The 20,053-nt window shown below is 54.9% G+C and overlaps 3 non-coding genes across 3 annotated transcripts; 2 read left to right on the top strand and 1 right to left on the bottom strand.

Moving 5' to 3' along the window:
- Window positions 1–4,610: 4,610 nt before the first annotated feature.
- Window positions 4,611–4,682, top strand: TRNAQ-UUG (transfer RNA glutamine (anticodon UUG)). The gene has a single exon. It is a non-coding gene; the product is annotated as a tRNA-Gln (tRNA).
- A 3,049-nt stretch (window positions 4,683–7,731) lies between these two features.
- TRNAQ-CUG (transfer RNA glutamine (anticodon CUG)) lies at window positions 7,732–7,803 on the top strand. The gene has a single exon. It is a non-coding gene; the product is annotated as a tRNA-Gln (tRNA).
- A 4,912-nt stretch (window positions 7,804–12,715) lies between these two features.
- On the bottom strand, window positions 12,716–12,787 carry TRNAM-CAU (transfer RNA methionine (anticodon CAU)). Its single transcript has one exon. It is a non-coding gene; the product is annotated as a tRNA-Met (tRNA).
- Window positions 12,788–20,053: the final 7,266 nt, after the last annotated feature.

Raw genomic sequence — 20,053 nt, 5'->3', positions numbered from 1 at the left:
TGCCAGACGAGGTCCTAAAAGATCCCTCACGTAAATTCCATCCTTTAATCTTTATAATAACCTTATGAGTGAAATTACTACTATGCCTGTTTTATAGATTATAAAGTGGGGATTCAGAGAGGTTGAGTAAACGGCCTGAGGTTGCACAGCCAATAAGTAATGCAAACATACTTTTTAAAGAATCTAGCTTCAGAATCCACATTTGTAACCACTGGGTACTATTAGGCTTCTCCAGGTATCGATATGTGAAGGTCTCCATTACTGGCTAGTGCAAAAAGTAAGGCACAGGATAGCGTGCAGAGAATTTTGTATACGTATGTTTGTATGATTGTAAAATGCCTCTAGAAGGTTACTAGATAAACTGCCAACGATTCAGGGAGGATCTTTTCAACTGTAACCCTTTTATGCTCTTCGAATTTTAAATCAGGCGTGCACTGCCCATAAATGAATGAATGAACGCAACATAAATAAATCTAAGAATCCCCCTGCTCAAATACAGATAAAACACACATAATAAATGCCTTGGCAGAGATGTGTATGGAAAACCCAAGGAGCACAGGACAGGTGATATTACCAGTCGGGGTGGGGATCATACAAAACAACATTCTAGGCAGAAGAAGTAGGAAAGTGGGTATCACATTCAAGGAATCAGTAGTCGTTGGTGGGACTAAAGTCTACAAGGGGAGGCAGAAGGGAGCAGTCCATGGGCCCGAGCCATTAGTCTGATGGAATGTTATACCAAAGGCTTCATTCTGTACTCTGTGCAGTCTTCTGAAAATGGCAGGCCTTCGGGATAAAGCAGCTAATACGAATTGTGAAGGGCTTATCAAGCAAGATTCCGAAATATGCAAAATTCTACACGCCAATATAACTGGATGGCTATTTGAGTGAAGCGGGCTCTCAAATTACTTACTAAATTAGTCCAGCATTCATAGGATCTCGTTGCTCCATGAGCATGAAGGAGAAAAAGAAAGTGTCACTATTTTGGAACCAGTAGAAGAAGCTCAGAAGAATTTATGACCGGCTTAAAGGAAAGATTTCATATACAACATTGTTGCCTCTGTAGCCTATGATCAAAGAAGCCAATGGATGAGAAGTGCCCGCTTTGGAGATAAATGCTGGAAGGCTGTGCAACAATGCCTCGTGTTCTGAGGTCCTAGGAGACCCCCTTACAAATCTAATGACACTCCTCTGTGTTTATCACCCGCAAACAAACTGCTGGGTAGCAGCTTTGAACACTGGCCCAGAGCTCCATAGGGGACGCAGTACGGTGTGCAGACAGGGCCTCACTGGGCAGGCTTGACTTTATATTCTACGTGAAGAAATAGAAAAGAAGTTGAAGAGGGTTTTATTTCATATGAGAGAAGTGGGCCTTATCTTCTACCATCCAGGAGGTCCTTCTTTCTAATTGGCCATTGCCAGGAGGAAGAGAATTCTTCGGTTTTTATTTTTTGGTGTTTAGTATAGAAACAGTCCCCATCTTCTTTCGTGCAAGTTTTTTTCTAAATCGGTTTCCTTTAACCTCACATTTTCCTACAAGAACTTCCGCTTCAGTCTGTCGCAGCTCACGTTAACAAGAGATAAGACAGTGAAAGAGCAGACCTAGGCCGGCCGACCAGTGACTGTGTCCCCGACGTGGCTGCAGAAAGAAGTTCCCGCTCAAACCTCAGACCACGCCTCCTCTCCTTGAGTAACTTATGTTTTCTAAGAAAGCAGGCTACCGAATGATGCATTCTTCCGAAGTCTAAGGTGGGAGGAAGGGGAGTGTGAGAGGCGTGGAAAGTGTGAGTAGAAGAGGGAGGGCTTCTCTCAGGTAGGGGCCAGAGGCCAGAGCCCTCAACCCTGTCCAGGCTTAGAATGACCTGGGAGCATTTTACCCCTCCCCAAACCAATTAAATCAGAGTCTCTGGGGATGGTGTTTGGTGCTAGGTATTTACACAGCACAGCAAGGCTCACAGCCAATGGTTAATAGGTGACCAGTGAGAAACGTTCTGTATACACTGAGGCCAAACATGTTAGCCTCAGACACAGTGGTTCTTACACTTCAGGTGCATCAGAATCTCCTGGAAGACTTGTTCAAACACAGATTGCTGAGCCCCACCCCCAGAGTGTCTGATTCAGTGGGTCTGTGACCACCAGGCCCAACATTTGCATTTTTAACAAGTTCCAGGTGATGCTGATGATTGCTGATCTGGGACCACACTTTGGCAGCCAATCGGCTAAGGCCATGATCCCTATAAAACCTTTGTGCTTCTGAAACCCGCTCTCTCTGGGGTATCTCACCGCTGTGTCCGTGCGGGTAGGGGATTGAGCTCGAGCTAGCTCGAATAAAGGCTCTTTGCTTTTGCATCGGACTCGGCTCCCTGGTGGTCTTTGGGGATCACGAATGCTGGGCATAACAACAGCAGCTGTGACAAAGGTCCGAATAGTCCGTGGAGCTTCAGGCCACGTGTGTAACAGGAAAATCATTAAGCATCGTGCACTAGGGGAATAAGAAAAGTATACGCATTGTTGCAAATCCCAATTATAAGTCAGACAAATCATCGGAGAGCCAGTAATTTGACCTCTGTGTGATCCAATCAGCCAGTGTAAAGAAAATTAATTTAATCATAAAATAAGAGCGTTCTCTTGTATGGAAGCCACTAGTCTGGCATTGGAGAAACACTGGGAAAAGAAGGCTGTGGAAGTTACTGTGTAAGTGGCACATGGAGGGGAGGAGCGAGCCAGACAAATTAACTAATTAATTAAATCTGTTCTACGTCAGCTCCTGGCTGAGTAGTTTGTATAAAATAAAGCAAGGAAGTGGCTAGGGAGTTGGGAGTCACAAGTTTTTTTTTCAAAAATTTTTCAATGTTTGTCTCTCTTTGAGAGAGAAAGCGAGAGTGAGCAAGGGAGGGGCAGAGAGTCAGAGGACCTGAGGCAGGTTCCTCACTAACAGCACTGACAGCGGAGAGCCCGACCCCACAAACCGTGAGATCGTGACCTGAGTCAAGGTCAAATGCTTCACTGACGGAGCCACCCAGACGCACGATGTGAAGGAGGGTAGGCGGACAGGGACGGTGGACATCACTGACATCAACTGGAGAGAGAAACACCATCTAGGGGAAGCTACTCCAGGTGGAAGGGACCTGTGCAAAGTACCCAAGTCAGCTCCCTGCTTAGCACCTTCTGGAACAACCAGAGAGGCTGGTGTGGGCACAGCAAAGGGAGCCATGGGGGGAGAAGTTTTGAGGTTCCCACGTCTGCCTCTTCCTCGTAGTGCAACTTGCTTCCTGCATAGAACCTCACAAACCCGAAGGTTCTCTAGACAGCTGTTGAAAATTAGCGCTGCAAAATGAGAGCCGATGGCCTCACGTGCGCTAGGATCTGGATCCAGGGCAGCGAAGGGTATTCTTGTAAAACTCTCCCTAAAGAGGTGACTTCTAACAGAGGAATCCTGTTCTCCGCCATACCCCCAGCACCAGGCAGACTCTGGAACGACACTGCGTGAGTGATGACCCACAAATGTCTTTTTTCGCTTCATATAACAATACATGGCGCTTAGAGGGCATCTTTGGGGGGGGGGTTCTTCTTAGCCTTAATCATCTATTTCATATTTTTAACTTTTCAAATTACATCCCACTCTTGCAGACCCCAGGGCCAACAATTTTGTAAACAATCATCATGTTGGGAGGCCTATCGCAAGTTCTTAAATAGGCCCATAAGAAGACACGAACGCTGATGTTCATTAACATATTACTTATGGTGACGACAAATTGAGGACAGTCCTACCGGGCAATACTGAGGGAGTAGACAGGGAAAATTCCTGTTTCTAGAAGTTTTTCTGGTTACCGTTACTGCATAGGAAGCCAGCCCAAAATCTGGTACCATAAGAAACATTTCGTTATATTCGTGGATTCTGTGGTCAGGATGTGCTCCAAGATGTCTGGAGCTCAGATGGGAGTTCACCGACTTGGGGTGACTCTCGGCATAGCTGCGGAGGGCGACAATCACCTGACGGCATCTTTATTCCCACGCCTGTGCGTTGACACTGTGGGCCAGTACACTGACGCGGGTCCGGGCTACTTAACAGTAGGGCGGCCTCACAGCGGTCAGACTTCTCCTGTGGTGACTTAGGATTCCAACCGTGAGTCTCCCAACACCCCCGACCAGAAACTGTGACTTCCCACGTCAGAATTAACCTCAAAACGCTAACGAAGTCCGACAGCGTCCTGCCAGATGTCCACGAGACGATTCACTATGGACAGACGGGTGCAAAGGTGGGAGCAGGAATTTCAGTTAGAAAAGGCGCCTGAAAACCGGATGAAGGGCATAGAAGGTGGTGCCACCGAAGCCGCGCAGTCCTAAGGACCAGTCTTTGTAGAAGACTGTCCTGAGTAGGTCAGGCCTTCGGCCTCTCCGGTCGTGACCTGTAACAGCCATTCGTGCCCCCAGCCATGGAGACAGCCAAAGCACTCACACATTTCCAAAATGTGCCTGCAGGGGGCGGTACAGCTTTACTGGGGGGGAAAGAAGGAGGAGGAAAAAAATGAAAATCTGGGGATTAGGATGCAGCGCCTCAGTGATGAATATTTATCACAAGGGATACCTGCTACGCAATGGCACCCGCCGGCCCCATGGTGTAATGGTTAGCACTCTGGACTTTGAATCCAGCGATCCGAGTTCAAATCTCGGTGGGACCTTCCGGGCTTCTCTTTGCCAATTTTTTTTTTTTTCTATTTTTCTTGCCGTGATCTCTCTTAAAACGACCCTCTCCCCCTGTAAGGCAGCCCTTACGAAGCCCTAACGACCAATAATATTACCGGAAGCCAGAGCCCGCCCGCTCCAGCTAGACCCCGCGGAGGAACGCGCACAAGAAGCAGTCTCCAATCCTGTAAACTGCTCCCAGATCCAGATGGGGGGGGGGGGGGGGGCGGGACTCGTGTCTCCCACGTGTGCCCTTGGCTGGATTCCTACAGAGGAGGTTGTGCACACAGAAGGACTTCCGTCTTACGAGGAATGGCCAGGTTACTGTGAGGCTGGAAAAGGGATCTGAGCTGAGAAGGGATCAATACGCGGTCTGAGCGGGTCCGCCCTCCCCGCGCTTGGCCTCCTCCATCGGACGCTCTCACCAAGCCCAGGCCCGCAGAGCGAACGGTCCCCTGCCCGCGGCCCCCAGCCCTTGCAGGCCCCCTCGCCCCACCCCCTCCCCTCGGCGAGCTGCACGCCTCCGAGATTCCTTCTTGCACGTGAGTCGTGCTGCGTGGACGGCCGTGCTGGTCGCTTGCAGAATTCTCGCCGCAGCACGATCGCGGCCCTAAGCTGCCCGCATCTCCTGCCTCGTCCGCCTGTCACTGTTCCTGCCCCTCGCAGGCTCCCGCGTCAGCTTCTAGTCACCAGCCGGGGTAAAAGTATTTCTGTTCTTTCCGTTCTTCCCCCGTCTCTTCCCGTTTTCTACCCACTCAGTGTCTTCGCCCTCCCCCTCTGCCCTCGTGTTCTCCAAAAACCAACTTGCACCCTGCGGCCCCTCTCCCTGGGGCCGCCGCTGGCTCCCTGGCCCCGGGCGTCAGTGCCTCCTCCGCGTTCCCCTTCTCATCCGGCCTCGGGTTTCAATTCCTCGTGCAAGGAACCCTCCCTCCTGCGCGAGGGGGAGGGGTCAGCCCTGACGCCCGCTCACCTTTCAGGTCTGGGTCCCACGGGCCCTGGTCGTGGCCGTGCTCCCGGACTGACTCAGCCATCCCAGAACCCATACCTGGTGCCTTCTCACGCCTTTTCCTTCCATGATCCCGAGTCTACACCCGCTAAGAACGAGATTTGCCCCCAGACCGGAGCAGAAGTCTCCCTGGAGATGAATGTCCACAACGAGTGGTCTTAATGAGGCCACTCAGTGGCTAAAGGGAGGAGGAGGGGGTCGGACCACCGTTTTTCGCCTGTTTTGGGCCAGAACTCACTTCAGGGAAGAAAGGCCCCTTTCCCTGCATTCCTGCCCAGCCCCCGAGGCCCGCCTCCGGAGCGCACTAATCGTGCGTTCGCTGAAGACTTCGGAGTGGGCACGGGAAGCGGACTTGGGCTGAGGGTGCTCCGATCTCGTCTCCGAGGGCGCAGGACGGAGACATAGGCTCCTGGACGGTGCCCTTGCTGGGCGCCCGCTCAGGTCACACCCGGGCTCTCAGCCGGCTCACCTGCGGGCGGAGGGAAGCCCCCAGGAGGCGCCCAGCAGGAGCACAGACGTGCTGATAAACGGGGAGCCGCTGCTGCTCAAGTCAGGGGCCCTCCCTGAACCTCCCAAGGTCAAGGTCGTTGGGATTCTTTTTTTCCTTTGGCGTCGGAAACTGTGATGGAACTTGCGTGTTCACCTCTGGCTGGCTTCGTGGAGGGATGAGAAATGTCGGGGCTTTCCCGGCGCAGTGTTCTTTGGCAGGACCTTTTCCTCATCTGCGCCGGGTCTTGGCGGATTGAAGGACCCGCGGAGGATTTGCACCCTCCGTCCCGAGGAGTTCCTACGCACTCTGCGCGAATACGACCTGCACCTGTTCTAGGCTTCAGGAAAATTCCCAGCCCCGCTTTCCAGAAAGAGCCACCCTGCAAAACTCGCTCTGCGAGCGGACCCCGCAAGAAGCCCGGTATTTACAGGGAGAACGGCGCGTTGCGGGGTTCGGTCCTCCGGGGTTGGGTTGGTGGGGGCGGCCTGGTTTCGCGGCGCTTTGTTGCGCTTTGCCGGCTGCGTCCACCAGGGGGCGCGCCGTCCTCGCAGCGCTTCGCCGCAAAATCCTTTAATCTGGGGAGGCGGCCCGGCCCGGCGGCCCAGCGCCCACGGGCTCCGGATCCTGAAAGCCCGCGGGGCAGCCCGGCCGGGCTGTCCCGCGCCCACAGGCTCCGCATCCTGGGAAAGCACCCAGAGCGCGCACGCAGCCAACGAAAGGGCGGCGGCGGGCGGGAGGCCCCCGTGTCGCTCCAGCAGGTGCCAGGTCCGTACGCTACTCCGCTATGTCCAGGGTGCGCCCCACGACACGCATTCCCCGAGTCACGTGCGTTCGGTGGCCTCTCACACCCGCTTTCCGTCGGGGAGAGGACTGGAGGGCGCGGGGCTGGTGCCGGAGCCGCAGGGACCTCCCTCCCGCCACCGGACCCCACACACACGGGTGCTCCAGGGTCGCAGGGACCCTCCTCCCTCCCCGTCCCCAGTCCACCCCCAAAGAGGTGCCGCAGGGACCCTCCTCCCTCCCCGTCACCGGTCCCCACCCCCCCACACACACACACACAGGTGCCCCAGGGCTGCAGGGACCCTCCTCCAGTCCTGTCCCCGGTCCCCCGCGCAGGTGCAGGGCCCGCAGAAGGAAATCAGCCTTGATAAGCAAGCGGAGTGAAAGACCGCAGGCCTCGGCCTCAGGTGTCCCCACCTCCCAGGGCGCGTGTGAGCCTCACGTGAGGTAACAATACAAACACCTGTCACAAAACCTGAACCTCGGTGACGGCTCGGCCCGGGTCACGACCTCACCTGTGCTCCTATTTAGGGGCCCGGAGCACCCCGTTCCGGAACCGCTTGGGGGGAATACGCAGGTAAAAGGGCGGGGGGAGGGTTCCTGACGTTTGGAAGCCGGTGTTTTCCAGTAAGACCCTGGGGTAGGAGATGTGCGACAGGTGAACGTCCACGACTCCATCCCAGAGGAGGAAAAGTCACCTGTGCTTATAGATCAGGGGACTTGGGCAAGAAGAACTATGTCACCAAATTAGGGGGGAAGGTGGTAGGTGGGCCCCATGGTGTAATGGTCAGCACTCTGGACTCTGAATCCAGCGATCCGAGTTCAAATCTCGGTGGGACCTTAGGGGTTTCCTTTTTCAATTTGATCCCCACCTTTCTATAAACTACTGGTCGTTTTACTATCTTTTCCAAACCGTTTCTATTCCGCTCCGTTCCATTCCATTTCATCCGCAGACACGTGACTGTAAGAGGGGGAGGGAAGGGAAGGAAGTCCCATCACTTTCATTAAGTTCCAGTATAATATTATTTTTCATATCCTGTACTTATGAAAAAGTATGTTTAATGTTTGGTTGCATGCTATTACGTTTAATGGCTGCTCAAACAAGAAAAACATTTAAAGTAGAGAGACTTACACACCTGAAATAACTAAAAATCATACCTCAATTTTTATATGATTTTGTTTTAGACTAGGATAATTGAGTCATTAATCACAGCCTTTAAGCGTAAAAATGTAATATATTGGGATAAAATTCTGTAGCAGATATAGAACAGAAATATTTTTAAAAGAGAATTCATGAGCACTTTCAACTCTCAAAAGCATGCCATATTTTTTGAATTGAGGTATAAATAATATATAACATTATATTAGTTTCAGGTTTGTTTTAGATCTCACATATAAATGAGATCATAAGGTATTTGTCTTTCTCTGTCTTACTTATTTCACCAAGTATATTTTTAGAGAATCTTAGTGCATGTAGATCGTTAAAGCTTTTAGTTTCCAATGAACAGTATTCGATCATTGATTGGATTCTTTCTTAATTTTACCATATGCTAGAAGTTACATTCTTGGGAGTGATTTAAATTTATGAGGAAATATTTTAGAAGAGCGCTGGAAAACGTGTGAAAGCACAAAAATACAGAATTAAAATTGTTTGCAACTGTTCTTGGTTCAAACAATGAAGTCATAGACTAAAGCAGCCCTTTTACATCATCTCTGACTGGTTCATTGCTAGTTTTCAGGTGGATTTCCCCTTCTGTTTGTGTACATTTGAGTTAAGGTGTTTTATTATGATTTCGTAAACTTTTATTGAAGAGTATCGTTTTAAACCTTCGTCGCTTAAATATCCAATAGTTTCCAAGTAAATTTTTTTCTGAGTTCTCTTATTAATTGCAACTACGTATTTTATTAATTTATATTTTGTATCTAAGTCACGAGTCTATCTGGAACTTGATTTTTAACACGGTTGAGAGTAAATGTCCATCTTTGTTTTCTTCCATAGGTCAAGTTAGTTACACCATCACAATTTGTTTTAAAATCGCCTTCACTTGCTGGATGGAAATATTAGCTTTGTTGTATGTTAATTGCCTTGTATCCATTTTTAAGTGTATCTATTTCCCTCTCTGTATACTTCTGACAATGCTAAAAATTTTCTGTTTTGAGTTTCTGTTAATACATTTTAATTCCCTTAGAGCATTCTTCCCTTAGGTTATTGAAATTTCCAGGTACAGGGGAATAGGAAGATAAAGGGGGGGAGGAGGGCTGGAGATTCCAATAATGTTTCATTTTTAATTTCCAGCTTCTGGTAAAGAGCTGAGGGCTAAGTCGCTTCTGGTGAACATAGACATGAGCTCATCAGCCTGGAGAGAGGCCTCGGGAGCTGGGTCCCAAGTCCTGTGGGTCTCTGCCTCATTACCTACCTCAGAGCAAAGACACCGGTGCCCGTGAACACAACAGGGTCTCCTTGGCGAGCCTGGCAGGCTTTGAAGGGATGCAGAAAATAACGACGGCGGTCGTCAAAGTCTGGAGCATTTGTCTGAGGGCGTCTGGAACGATACAGCTCACAGTCTGCACGAATCGGGCCCAGGGCTCCGTCTCTGGGGACACGATCTGCACCCCAAGGACAGTCTGACCCTGTTTTTCTCTGCTCCACTGTTCCCTGTTCCTTCTTCTGATTCCCCCCACTCTTCTCTGGCTACTTGCAAAATAAACCAGAGCGTTGTCTGCGCTCTTTCTGCGGTGCCTGGGAAACTGCATCGACGGTCTGACCGCGCCCTGTCGCTTCAGCAGGACCGCACTTACCTCGCCCGGTAGCAGCAAGAGACTTACAAACTGGGTGGCAGCTCCACATCCTGGCATCACACGAGGGTGGGTGTAATTCGCGTGAATCAAAGGATTTACGTGGGGAATCCGGGAAGGTTCACTCTGAGCTGGAGGCACCGGAAGCGGAGCCCGGGGCTGGAAGGGCCGGAGAACCTCCAGCAAGTTCAGCGCGCAGCCTTGCTTCCTGCGGCTGAGCTCCCAAAACGCTCGGCCCGTTTCCACAGACAGGGACTCGTTCAAGGTGCGGCCACGGCAGCCGAGGGCGGGGGCCCCACAGCGTCCGCCGAAAGTGTATCGCTGAGTCCGGGAAGACGAGCGCGGATGAGGCCAAGCGCCGGGAGTGCAGCGAGCTGGACCTTTTCTGCAGGTGAACTCGGTCGCGGCCACGCAAACCAGGACCTCGTCTGCCTTTAATCACAGCCCAGCCCTCAGGAGCAAGGACGTTGGGGGTCAGATGGGATGGGGGGGGCGGATTAAGGAGACATTCGGGAAGACACACAGCAGCTTTGGGACACAAGGGGGGTGAGCCACCCGGCTCCGGTGAGGATGGGGACAGGGTGCGCTGCGGCTCCTGCTCCGGGCACAGCTGACCTGGACGCTGCGCTGGACGGCGGCGGGGACCCCACGGAGCGCAAGGCGGCAAGACGGTCCCGCGCTGGGAGCTTGCTGGCGGGCGGGAGGGAGGATGCTGCTAAGGGAGCAAACTATGTGCGGGTCCGATGGGGGCAATTGGGGTGCCGAGGAAACCTACTGGGAGCAGCGAAGCCGAAGCCCGGATCAAGGCAGCGGAAGAAGCCTCGGGAAGAACCGTGACGCCCAGGCGGAGGGATGAGCAGCAGGCGCAGATGAGAGGTGGGCACAGGTGTGAGCGGGGGAGGGGCGCAGGTGTGAGCGGTGGGTGGAGACGAGCGTGGAGAGCACAGGTGTGAGGGGGCGGAGGTGTGAGCGGGGGAGGGGGCGCAGGTGCGAGTGGTGGGCGCAGGGGTGAGCGGTGGGTGGAGACGAGCGTGGAGAGCACAGGTGTGAGGGGGCGCAGGTGTGAGCGGGGGAGGGGGCGCAGGTGCGAGTGGTGGGCGCAGGGGTGAGCGGTGGGTGGAGACGAGCGTGGAGAGCACAGGTGTGAGGGGGCGCAGGTGTGAGCGGGGGAGGGGGCGCAGGTGCGAGTGGTGGGCGCAGGGGTGAGCGTTGGGCACAGGTGTGAGCGGTGGGTGGAGACGAGCGTGGAGAGCACAGGTGTGAGGGGGCGGAGGTGTGAGCGGGGGAGGGGGCGCAGGTGCGAGTGGTGGGCGCAGGTGTGAGCGGGGGAGGGGGCGCAGGTGCGAGTGGTGGGCGCAGGGGTGAGCGTTGGGCACAGGTGTGAGCGGCGGGCAGAGGTGTGAGCGGCAGGTGCAGAGCTGAGGCGGGGCGGGATGGGGGGGAAGGAAAATGAGGAGCGTGGGGGGGGAAAGGATTTCTCCACAGCTGGCGCCTGGAGACCAGCACGAGGTGCCGGCAGCAGCAGCAGCCGAGGCCGCATCACAGTGTCAAATATTCTATTTTAAACAAGAGTCTTCCGGGGTCGCCCGTGGGGGGGGGGGGGGCTCAGTCGTTAGGCATCGACTGCAGCTCAGGTCACGATCTCCCGGTTCGTGGGTGCGAGCCCCGCGTGGGGGCTCTGTGCTGCCGGCTCAGAGCCTGGAGCCTCTTCACATTCTGTGTCTCCCTCTCTCTTTGCCCCTCTGTCTCTCTCTCTCTCTCTCTCTCTTTCAAAAATAAGTAAACATGAAAAATATTTAAAAAAAAAAAAAAGAATTCAGCTCATTGGCTTTCAGTTTTGGGTTTTCATCCCTCCCCTTCCCATTCTTGTTGATTTCATATTAATTTTTGAAACTGTAGAACCTTCACAAATGTAGCTTTCGAAAGGTAAAGGCTTACCAGAAAGTACACTCAGAGAAACGTTCTTCCATATTCCTTTATGCCCAGTTCTACCCTTTTACATCACCAGCTTCCCTGGCCATCTGTGACTAACACTGCGTGTGTACGTGTTCCTCACTCTGGCTGGACATTTAAGGTGAAAATGCTTTTAGGGGCCAAACAAGCAGAATACGTCGAAGAGGACTGGTCTTGCCCAACAGGAACGTCTTCACCACTAAACTCCTGCATGAACATGATTACTCGAACTTTCCCTTCCGCTGTCTTGCCCTGTGGGGGTCCCGCTGTTCAGAAGAGTCTCTGTCCCCTTGTCACAACCCAGGCACACATTAAAAAGTATTTCGATTAGTAATTTTCTTTGTAAAATTTGTCTTCTGCAAATGTGTCAGAAGGACTATTTTGCTTCCTCGTTTGTCCATGGAATTTGGTGTCCATTTGGAATGTTTTATGCTAGTGCATTCCAGTGTTTTCTACCATTTCACATCTAACTTCTTTGCTTCTTGTGTTTCTCCTAACGTTTCCGTGAATCTAGTTTGCGCACGTATGGACAAGGAGAGGCTATAAAAGACACCTTCCCGGTTCCGGCACATAACGTTGCTTCAGAGAAGAATTTGCAGCCCATTACGATGCACTCGAAATGAGTGTCATAAAATCGTGCGCAGGAAGAGACACGCGAGTGAAAGAAGCAGAACCCCACCCAAGTAAAAAGGCAGGTTTGCAGTAACCAGCGGCCTGGGCAAAAGTAAGTAATGCTTCTCCTTGAGGTGTAAGAAAACTGCGCGACAAGGGTCACATGCCCCCTCAAGGTGCGCTGACCGCCTGCCGGAAGGAAGGAAGCTCGGCCCCTGTCACCTTCCCCTCCTCGAGGAAGATTTGCCTCTGCTCTGAAACAGCCATGAGAGAGTCATGCTATCATTTGAAGGAGAAAGGATGAACATACCACACGTTTCTAGAAATCAGGTACTATGTCAGAGGTGACTACTATGAGCCCGAATGCACATTTTCCACCAAAATGGTCCAGTTAGCAGAGGATGGTTTCGATCCATCGACCTCTGGGTTATGGGCCCAGCACGCTTCCGCTGCGCCACTCTGCTTCGCGGGAGACGTCCCGGCTCTTATGTTTTGTCACGTGAAGGAGCAGCCCCTTCGCCCGGCTGCCCCTCGCCTCTCCCGCCCCTGTCCCCCCCCACCCCCCGCCTCGGTCGCTGCCGGGCCGCCTTCTCCGGGAAGCAGGTGGCGCGGCGGCCCGAGCGGCTTGCTCGGCAGCGGGAGCGCGGACGCGCACCCGGGAGCTGCTCTGGGCTCGGCCGCCCGCTGGCGGGGGGAGGAAGGCACACGGACGCCGGGCTGACCGCCCCGCCCGCGCGCCGCCCCTTCGCCTGGCAACCGGGGTGAGCCGGGTACCCCCCCTGCGCCCCGCTCCCGCTGCCCGCGCGGTGGTGGCCGCTGTCCCCTGCGCCCGGCTCCTGCTGGCTTGCGCGGTGGTGGCCGCAACAGGTGTCCCCTGCGCCCCGCCTCCCGCTGTCCCCTGCGCCCGGTTCCCGCGGCCCCTGCGCGGCTGTCCTCGCGCGGCGTGTGGCACCAGATCCCGCGCCGGCCTCTCGGAAACTGCTTTCCCGGCTCCGGGACGCGCAGGGCGTGGGGGCCATCACCCTTGCCGGGGAGGAGAAGTAATTCTCTCTCCAGCCCTCCGGTCTCAGTAACTCAGTAACAACAGCAGCGCAAAAGAAATCGTTTACTAACGTGCGCGCCTCACGCGTACCCGCAGGACGAGGAGCTCCGCCCAAATCCCAATCCCCCCCGCCCGCTGAAGATGCGAGAAAAGAGTTGGGGGGGGGGGAGGGGCGGCAGGGGAGGTGACCGGGTCGCGCACGGTAAGCCAGCGGACGTTTGGGACACAGCTCTGTCCGTGCCTTCTCCCTGACAAGGGTCGACACCTTTTGTGTTTCCCAGCACGGAGGGGAAGACGGACAACTCTGTAAACTTCTGCCCGGCTTTTAGGCACATGGGGGTGGATGGGGGGTGGGGGAGGGGGAGAAGGGGGGGCGGTGCAGAGAGCCTCTTGTATCTGCGGCTTCTCCACTGCCTTCCGCTCAAAACAATCCTTATGCCACAGTGGCCTGTTCCGCCAGCCTTCATTCCAGCCACTGCATCGGAGTCTTTCCTTCTCTCGGAGGCAGGCTGAGCCCCTGGGCAGCTAGACCGAGGGTAGGAAGACGCTGCAGAGGAGGAAGGTGACCGATTGATGTGCACGACGTGGATCCCGGCAAAACAGATCCGTGCCCCCAGCACAGGACCGGGCCCACAAGATTTGGAGTCTGGGCCCTTGGCCTCTAGGGAGGAAGCCTCTGGTCTTCCTCCCCAGCCCCGTTCCCTGAGGCCCACGCGGTCACTGGACCTCTCCCTGCCCCCACCCCCACCCAAGCCTCCAGAGCCCCAGAGGGTGCCCACCGGGCACCGGAACACAGCCTCCCTCAGTCTACCTTGATTTCAGTTTCCTCACCTCCTCGTTCGCCTTCTCTCTGCCTTACTTCTTTTTCACATTTCTTGCAAGGCCCGTCTATGACACGGGATTCCTTCTACTTCTGCCGGAGAAATCCCTTCTTCGCTCCGGAGGATAGTTTCACCGCATACGGAATCCCACACCGGTAGTTTTTTCTCTCAACGCTTTAAACATTTCCCCCGCGCTGATTGCATGAGTCCTAACCCGCGGTTCCCTGGAGACCTCTTTCCATTTCCTCCGGCTGAAGGCAGCATCAGGGCCCAGGGGACGCTGTCCCTCCCGACACCCCTGATCCAAGATACTGACCTGCCAAAGCTAAGAGGCGCCCAAATCCCAGCGAGGGGAGCAGCCAGGCGGACGAAGGGACAGTATCCTCCTGTCTTGTGACACTGTACCTGGGAGGGTCCAGACCGCCTCCCCGGAGACCATCATGGGAGCCGGCTCCCCAAAGCCGACTATACTGGATTGCGTGATCAAGAAGGCGTTCTCGGGAGACTATGGGATAAGACTGATCCCTGGGAAATTCTGCACGGTCTGTGAATTAGGATGGCCCACGTTCGGTGCAGGCTGGCCTCTGAGGGCACCCTAGATGTCCCCACGGTCCGAGCTGTTTATAAAGTAGTTACTGGAGACCCTGGCCCCTCGGATCAATTCCCATACATTGATCAGTGGCTGGAAACAGCCCAAGTCCAGCCTCCTTGGGTCCGGTTCTGCATTAATAGTAAGGGACAATGTAGGGTCTTGGTGGCACAGGCCGAGAAGAAGACCTCACAGCAGGAAAAAACGCCCCCATCCCCCCCGAAAATCCAGAAGCCCTTCCATTTCCACCACCATATGCCCTCTATGCCCCACCGCTCAAGAGAGGGGAACCTCACCTGCCCGACAGTCCTCCTCCGTCGGTTTCGCCTCCACCAGCGGCTAGCCCACCCCTCCCAGGGTCACCCGAACCGGTGCTTGGGTCTGTGGCTCAAGGTCCAGGACCCCCAACGGCAATGCAGTTGCTGTTACAGGAAACAAGGGGTCCACAGAGAATATAGGTCCCGTTAAGACCCCAAAAGAGGGAGGATCGGTTTTCTGCTACCGACCGTTCTCTGCTGACCTCATCAACTGCAAACACCACACCCGCCCGATCTGAGAGACCGCAGGCGAACTCCTAGAGTCCCTGGTCCAGACCCCCCGTCCTGCCCGGGTCGACGGTAAGCAGCCTCTTGCTCGCCCTTTTCAACACGGAAGAGCGCCCACGAATTGTCATTGAAGCCAGAAAATGGCTCCAGACCCAGGCACCAGGTGGACAACTAGATGTTGAGGCTTGGGCACGGGAGGCTGCGCCCGAAGAGGAGCCCCGCCGGGACCCCGACACGGAGGAGGGAAGGGCCCGGTTACAGAGATACCAACTCACCTTCCTCCAAGGGGTAAAAGCAGGGCCAGAAAGCCCACCCGCATGGCAAAAGTATCCGAGGTTCTACAAAAGCCAGAAGAGAGTCCAGCTGACTTCTATGACAGATTATGTGAGACCTACGGAGTTTACTCTCCATTTGGCCCAGAAGCCCCCCAAACCAGCGCATGGTCATTGCTGCCTTCGTGGGACAGGCCCAGTGTGACATTAGACAGAAGCCCCAAAACCGGGAAGGATTCACTGGAAAGAACGCCACCAAACTATTGGAAATCGCCAACAGGGTTTTTGTAAATCGGGACCAAGCTGCCAGAAAGGAGACGGACCGAAGAATGGAACAACCGGCAGCTCTCCTGGCCGTGGCCTTGGGGCGCCACCCCCGCCGGACGGGCCCCCACGGACACCCTGAGAAATGCAAGAACAAAAGAGAAGGGCGCCACTGACCCAGGATCAGTGTGCCTTCTGCAAGGAATGTGGACCCTGGAAAAATGAACGTCCCAACCGCCAAAAGGGAAAAACGAAAACTTCCCCACCCAGCTACCAGCCGGACCCACCCGAGGCCGACCTGATTGGACCGGCGCGAGTGGACCCTGATTAGGAACGACCAGGCTCTCTCCAGCTGGGCCCCCACGAGCCCATGGTCAAAATGAAGGTAGAGGGCCAGACAATAGACTTCATGGTCGACACCGGAGCCGAACACTCTGGTGACACACAGGTGGCACCTCTGTCGGGTCACAAGTCACCATCGTAGGAGCCACTGGGCCGCAAACCCGAAGGCCATTGCGCAGTCCCCAACAGTGCCGGCTGGGGGTCACCAGGAGGTTCATGAATTCCTGTAGCTACACGACTGCCCGCTGTCACTGTTAGGTGAGACCTCCTGGCCAAGTTGAGAGCAGAAATAACCTTCACCTCGGATGGACAGACGCAACGGCACCTAAACGAAGAGGCCCAACCCATGGTTTTGTCCCTGATGAATCCACGGGAAGAGGAACAGAGATTATGTGCTTGCCCTCCCAGTGAGCCAACAGCGGCCCCCGAGCTAGAAGCCGAACTCCCTTCAGTTTGGGCGGAAGGAACCGCCCTGGTCTGCCAAAAAACCACCGCCTGATACTAATTGACCTAAAGCCTGGGGCCCGACCTGTTAAAATACACCAAGATGGGGTCCCACGGGAGGCACGCCTGGGGATCCAGACACACTTGGACAGGCTACTCAAATGGGGATTTCTGAAGCGATGCAGTCCCCGTAGAATACTCCTCTGCTGCCCATAAAAAAGCCTGGGACAAATGATTACCATCCTGTACAGGACCCAAGAGCCATTAATGAAGCAGTCATCATGCCTCATTCAGCGTTGCCTAACCCATACGCTCTACGAGGACTCACGTCCTTGGAAGCAGGATGGTTCACAGGCCTCGGTTTAAAAGATGCCTTCTGTCTCCAGTCGGCGCCTAATCGTCAACCCTTATTCGCCTTTGAGCGAAAACCCTGCCACGGGGGCAAAGGGGCAATTCACTTGGACTAGACTGCTGCAAGGCTTCAAAAATCCACCCATCTTATTCAGTGGGGCGCTGGCATCTGACTTAGCCAGGTTTCCGGAACAAGACCTAGGACGTGTCCTCCTCCAACGTGGACGATCTCCTGCCGGCCAGTCCCACGCGGACCCAATGCTGGGAGGGAACCAGGGCCCCACTCAGGCTACTGGCAGAGGCGGGATACCGGGTGTCAAAGAAAAAGGCACGGATCTGCCAACAGGAAGGTTAAATATCTGTACTTCAAAATCACCCAAGGCCAACGGATGCCGGGAGCGGAAAGGAAACAGGCAGCCTGTGCCACCCCGGCTCCCCCTACCCGCCGGCAGGTCCAAGAGTTCCCGGGAGCGGCAGGATTCTGTCGGATATGGATGCCAGGGTGCTGAGTTGGCCAGGCCGCCACACGAGACACGACAGGGAAAAGAAAAGGCCTTCGCCACCGTACAAACAAAACTCACAGAGGCACCGGCCTTGGGGCTCCCAGATGTATCGCGAGATTCCAACCTGTTCGTACATGAGAAGAATGGGGCGGCCCTGGGGGTTCTCACCCAGCGATTTAGGCCTTGGCGAAGACTGGTGGCGTACCTTTCAAAGCAGACTGACTCAGTTGCTGCAGGACGGCCATCCTGAGGGCACTGGGAGCCACCGCACTTCTAATCAAGGATGCGGACAAATGCCCGTGGCGACCAAACCTAAACATTAGGTTTCCCATTCTGTTATTTCCTTGATGGCTGCCGGCGGGCAACACCGGCCACCGTGCGCTCGGGTGACCCGGTACCAGGGACGGCTAAGTGAGAACCAACGAGTAAGACCGGAAGCCGGAAAAACCCTAAACCCCGCCTCTTTCTTGCCCGCAGGGCATGATTGTCCGGAGGCACTGGACGAAGTCTGTTCTGGCCGAGCCGACCTATCAGACAGGCCCTTACACAATCCTGACCTCATCCTGCGCACCGATGGCGGCAGCTTCACGAACGAAGGCCAGACACAGCGTCTGGCTAGTCTCCGCGCTAGTCTCTGATTGTGAGGTCGTAGAAACAGAGGCCCTGCCGCAAGGACGGTCGGCCCAAAGAACGGAGCTGTGGGCCCTCCTCAGAGCACAAGAACTCGGGAAGGACAAAAGGGCCGACACGGACACTGACTCGCGCCACGCCTTCGCCACTGCACGCGCACGCGGGGCCCTATACAAGGAGAGAGGACTTGCGGCGGCAGGAGGAAGCGAAATCAAAACCCGGGAAGAAATCCCACAACTATTAAGGGCAGTCTGAGAACCCAGGGAGGTAGCAGTCACCCGCTGCAAGGGACACCAAAGAGGAAAGGACTGACTCAGTGTCAGAAGGTAACGGCCGGGCAGACGCCTCAGCCCGACAAGCAGCGGAAGAACGAACAACGCCCCCAAAAGTCACGCTGGCCCTGGAACAGCCCACCGCCCCGAGGTGCACGATCCAAGAGACAAAACGGGCACAGCAGGGAACAGGAGGCCAGACAGAAGGATGGTGGGTGCTTCCAGACCAAAGAGTCTCCGTACCGGACCCGCTAGCCGGCCTGGTGGTTCTCCGACAGCCTGAGCTCACCCACCTGGGAAAACCTGCCTCTGAGGCCTTACGGAGCCGTTACTATGTAATTGGCTCCCGTCCCCCCGTGCCTCGGCCTCTCAACACTGCCTCCTCGGTGCTCAAAATAGCGCCAAACAAAGCCCTACCGGGCCCAAGGGAACCCAACGCTGTGGTCAGGCACCCTTCGAGGATTTGGAGGTAGACCCAGGAGAGGATACAAATACCTCCCGGTATTCATCTCCACGTTCCCAGGCTGGGCGGAGGCCTCCCCCACACGCTCCGAACACGCAAGAGGGGTAACCAAGGCCCTGCTAAGGGATATCATTCCCAGACACGGAACGCCCCTAACCATAGGCTCAGACGACGTCCGGCTTTCTTGGCCGAGGCAGTGCAACAAGTAGCCAGGACCCGGGTATCCAGTGGGACTTACACACGGCCTACCGGCCCCAGAGTTCAGGGAAAGTGGATCGTGTGAACCGGGCCCTCAAATGAGCTCCAGCAGAACTCAGTCAAGAAACTAGTCTGCCCTGGGCTGAAATACCGCCTCTGGGCCTGCCGCAAGTACGCTGCACCCCTCAGCAAAAGTAGGGTTCTCCCCCTTCGGGATACTGTACGGGAGACCACCCCCCTTGATTCAACTCCAAGGGGACATCAAGGAATGGGGAAACTTAGAGGTCCATAAACCATTGCAAGGGCTAGGACAAATGGTTCTTGGCCCGCAGGAACATTCTTTGTTTGTGGAACGAATGCTGATTTGTGCCTGCCTGCTGGCCGGATGGGAATTTGCGCCTTTGCACTCCTAACCCCCCAAGCGAGTATTCTCTCCGACAACCAATCTCTTACCGTTCCCTGGGCTGCACATACCCGGTCCAACCGAGCTATCCAAGCTACGCCTCTACTAATCGGGTTGGGACTCCCTGCCGGAGTAAGTACTGGAGTTGGGGGAGTAGCCTCATCGATTTCCTTTCACCAAAACCTATCCCAAGATCCGACAGATGACGTAGAACAGGTTGCAAAGTCCCTGGTGGACTCCTCAGCAGCAGGGGTATGACAAAATAGAAGAGGGTTCGACCTGTCCAGGGCTGAGAAGGGGGGCAATACGCCTCTTCCTAAATGAGGAAGGTTGCTTCTATGCAAACCAAGGAGGAATTAGTCAGAAATACGGTCCAACAGCTGAAGGAAGGGGTCTCGGACAGAAGGCGAGAGCTGTCAGAATCCTGGGGGTTCTGGAATGACATACGGAAACGGGGCCCTTGGATTCTGCCCTTAGTTGATCCCCTCCTAACGCTTTTGATAGCCCTCCTGTTTGGCCCCTGTGTTCTCAATGTGATAACCCACTTTGTTTCCTCTTGGGTAGAGACAGTAAGGCTTCAGACGGTGGCGG

This window comes from Acinonyx jubatus, chromosome B2, assembly GCF_027475565.1.
Source record: "Acinonyx jubatus isolate Ajub_Pintada_27869175 chromosome B2, VMU_Ajub_asm_v1.0, whole genome shotgun sequence".
Taxonomy (NCBI): domain Eukaryota; kingdom Metazoa; phylum Chordata; class Mammalia; order Carnivora; family Felidae; genus Acinonyx; species Acinonyx jubatus.
This window is presented reverse-complemented; position numbering and strand designations above follow the sequence as displayed.